The sequence below is a fragment of the Colobus angolensis genome, unplaced genomic scaffold (genome assembly GCF_000951035.1).
Source record: "Colobus angolensis palliatus isolate OR3802 unplaced genomic scaffold, Cang.pa_1.0 Scaffold82, whole genome shotgun sequence".
Lineage (NCBI taxonomy): Eukaryota > Metazoa > Chordata > Mammalia > Primates > Cercopithecidae > Colobus > Colobus angolensis.
Genome location: NW_012122043.1, coordinates 334,507 through 338,745, shown reverse-complemented (window position 1 = coordinate 338,745; position 4,239 = coordinate 334,507).

The window sequence follows — 4,239 nt, the reverse complement described above, 5'->3', positions numbered from 1 at the left end:
CTGTGCGCTGCCTTTTTAGCTTGGACTTCAGTCCTCCCTCGGGGGAGTCACCTCTGGAGTAAACGGCTCTTCATTAGCTTGGAGTAGCTGTGGGTCCTGTGACCAGCACCCACCAGACCCTGGAACAGAGCTGGGCTGATGTTCCGTTTCTCTGGGAATTGGTGATGTTTTTACTGTGAAGATGAAATTATCCTAATAGCATGAAGATCATGGGTCTACGTGTGTCTGTGAAGTGAGTCCCGTCCGCCAGGAGCTGATGAACCACGAATGCCTCTGCTTGTGCATTCCCAGGCCCGCAGCTCCCGTCCAAGGGGACTCTGATGTGAATTTGTTGTGAATTTATTGTGCCACAATAGCAGTTCTGGAATGAAGCTAGGAAACTCGAGTGTGCTTTTTGTTTAATCAGCATTCACCAAGCTGAGCTGGAGCCGTCTTGTCGGTGGTAGTTGGGGAAGGCTGTGCAGATTTGCTCTGCTGTGATGCGTTGGTGACGGTGCCTAGCCTGCGGTTCCCGACAGCATCAGCATCGCAGGCCCTCGGAAATCCTCTCCTGTGCCTTTAGAGGAAGGAGAGGATTCCTGAGGAATGCAGGGGAGCCTGTTTCTGTCCTCACACCACAGAAAGAAACCTGAGGGAAAACTGAGACATGAGGTTCCCAATTTAAGCCTGGTTTTCTTCATGGTGGGGCGCCGTTTGGAATGACAGCCTCACTTCCTCCTGATGGCTACATCTATATCTTTTCCTCCTGTTTTTAATGTTTCACTAGGGATAGGAAATAAAGCAGAAAGGAACGTGTGAAGCTCTGTGTCTCAGCCGGGGCCCTCCCCACAAGAAGCTGGTAGTCAGTGAGTGAGAACAAGAGAACAAGAACATCCTGAACAGTCCTGGTTGGGATGGTGTCCACATTCTTGTTCTGCGGTTCTTGAACCACATGGATGTCTCTGGGCCGCCTGTCCTTTCCGGGAGCCGGCCGAGGGTGTGGGGCAGTGGGTGGGAGTGGATCCTCTGGCCGAAGGTGCCCGGCAGGTGCAGGCGGGCAGTGGGCCACTGCTGCTGCTCATCCCTGCCAATGTCTGGACCTGAAGGGGCTCCCTCCAAGCGATGCCTTCCTGCGGCTCAGAAGGGAAAGCGTCAGAGAGGGCAGGCTACACTGTTTCACACCCTCAGCCATGGCTGTGAAAATGGGTGGGTTTTGTTGGGTTTTTTTCCTTTTTGAAACAGAGTCTTGCTCTGTCGCCCAGGCTGGAGTGCAGTGGTGCAATCTCGGCTCACTGAAAGCTCCACCTTCTGGGCTCAAGTGATCCACCTCAGTCTCCTGAGTAGCCGGGATTACAGGCACGCACCATCAGACCCAGCTAAGTTTTGTATTTTTGTTGGACAGGGTTTCACCATGTTGGCCAGGCTGGTCTCAAACTCCTAGGGTCAAATGATCTGCCTGCGTCGGCCTCCCAAAGTGCTGGGATTACAGGCGTGAGCTACTGCACTCAGCTAGGAGATGGGCTTTCATGTAATGACTTAACTTTTTGTTAACAGGTTTTGTATGTGTGTGTGTGTGTGTTTTGTGTTTTTTTTTTTTGAGACGGAGTTTTGCTCTTGTCACCCAGGCTGGAATGCAATGGCACCATCTTGGCTCACTGCAACCTCTGCCTCCTGGGTTCAAATGATTCTCTCGCCTGAGCCTTCCGAGTAGCTGGGACTACAGGTGCCCACCACCGCGCCTGGCTAATTTTTGTATTTTCAGTAGAAACGGGGTTTTACCATGTGTGGCCAGGCAGGACTCGAATTCCTGACCTGAAGTGATCCACCCGCCTTGGCTTCCCAAAGTGCTGGGATGACCGGCATGAGCCACCGCACCTGGCCAACACAGATGCTTAATGATCATGGAGAATACATTGTGGAAAATTTTCTTCTCTCTTTTACCTTATTATGAGACGGAGTCTCCCTCTGTCACCCAGGCTGGAGTGCAGTGGCGCGATCTTGGCTCACTGCAAGCTCTGCCTCCCGGGTTCACGCCATTCTCCTGCCTCAGCCTCCTGAGTAGCTGGGACTACAGGTGCCCACCACCACGCCCGGCTAATTTTTTTGTATTTTTTAGTAGAGACAGGGTTTCACCGTGTTAGCCAGGATGGTCTCAATCTCCTGATCTCATGATCCACCCAGCTCAGCCTCCCAAAGTGCTGGGATTACAGGCGTGAGCCACTGCGCCTGGCCCTCTTTTACCATTTTTGTGAAGAGGGATAGGTAAGTACAGGGAGTTTGTGCTGAAACAGTGCCTGGCAATTTTTCAGAAATGAGTTTGATATTTCGCTCCACCTTTGAGCTGTCTGGAAGGAGCTGGGGTTGTTGATGCTTTTGGCTACCTGGCTTCCTGAGGTCTCGCTGCTTTCTGGGGAAAGATGACTGGCTTCCACATGGGAAGCTTCTGTCTAACACGTGATGATGTGGTCCTGCCTGCCACTGTGCACCTTCCCAGGTATTGAATTTTGACCTTTTCTTTTCAAGTTTCTGTGCTTACGTGTTTTTAATGTTTACTTTTGCCACTTACGATAATATCACCAAAATAATATGCAGAGTGTTTGGAAGAAACACAGAAAACATGAGCAGAATGAGACAATTCCTTGGGCTGTAGTTTGGACCCAACCGAATCCTGAGTACTCTGTGGCTGATGCTGTCTTACCTGCGGGAGAGACACACTCAGGAGTGGCTGTTTGGCCAGAAAAGGAGGTCATGGCCCCTGGCTTGGCCCCAGCCCTGCAGGGACACAGGAGCCACAGCATTTGCAGCATCCACACCTTGCTCCAGAAGGCCTGGCGACCTTCTCCTGGGGGGTGATTCAGGGATTTAGTCTTGGACCAGACCCCCCTCCACAGCTGCCCAGCTCCAGACCCATCTCCTGGATTGAGGGTGTCTGGGCTGGACCCAGTGGGTCATTCTGGCAGCTTCATCTGAGCCGAAGGTGTGGGTCCTCTGTGGCTGTGCGATTGACCTCTGTGGGAAGGAGCGTTCTGCCCATTTTCCTTGTTTTCAGTGCTGCGGTATCAGACAGTGATCTGAGGAAATCCTGTAGGGGAAGGCAGTCTGCTTTGAAAACAGGAGCTGGTGAAACTGAGCCCTCTGCATCTGTGAATGTGCCCCAGGTGCTGCTGCTGGGGACATGGATGCCGAGCGGAGGCCTGCATGGCCTCCTGAGCAGCAGCTGACCACCTGTCTCATGTTGGGCGGGACCCCTGGGCGGATGGACATGAGACCACTGTTGGCCAGGGACACCGAGCAGAGGCCTACATGGCCTCCTGAGCAGCAGCTGACCGCCTGTCTCACTGCTGGCCAGGGCTTTGTGGCGTGGGTGTTTTCCAGTCTGCCTGGAGCAGCGAGAAGCAGCTGTGCAGACCGGTAGCTGTGGGAGGCTTTGCCGGGACAGATGGGGACACCGGCCAGCTTGTCTTCTGTCCAGCAGCCCCACCGTACTCGGCCTCCTGGCCTGTCATTGGGAGCCCTGGCTGGGGCTACTTTGAGCAATGACGCTGGCCCAGAGCAGCTTCCCACATGACCACAGAGCCGAGGGTCTGCCCTGTCCTAGGTTAGGTCTTCATGGTTTAGGATAAAACTATGAGAGATGTTTATTATGGGCATTGAAGACTTAGGTTTTCCTAAATTTTCAGTGACCAGTGATTGGCCTTCAATACCTGCGCTGAGAGGAATTTTAAGCCAGGGGAAGTGTAAGAAAATGTTCCCATTCAGGAGAGATTGTACTGGAGTTTCTTTCTTCCTCTGTATTTTGTGGTGTTCACCTTTAACCACATTTCATCCAAAAAGATGATGCAGCTTTAACATGAATGTTACATTTTTATTTTCAAGGAATTATTATCTATGTTCCCTTTGTAAAGGAAATACTGTAAATCTTTTTATTAGATAATGTAAAGATGTATATCAGTATTTTTGGATCATGTTATAGATTATGGATATATTGTTTAATAAAGTATTTTTTGGAACAAAGTTGAAAGTGCATCTGTATTAGCCCGTTTTCACGCTGCTGATAAAGACATACCCAAGACTGGGTAATTCATAAAGAAAAAGAGAGTTCTTTGAAAAAAATTTTTCTTTTCTTTTTATTGTTTTGAGACAGAGTCTTCTTGCTCTGTCACCCAGGCTGAAGTGCAATGGTACTGCGTGATCTCGGCTCACTGTAACCTCTGCCTCCCGCATTCAAGCGATTCCCCTGCCTCAGCCTCCTGAGGAGCT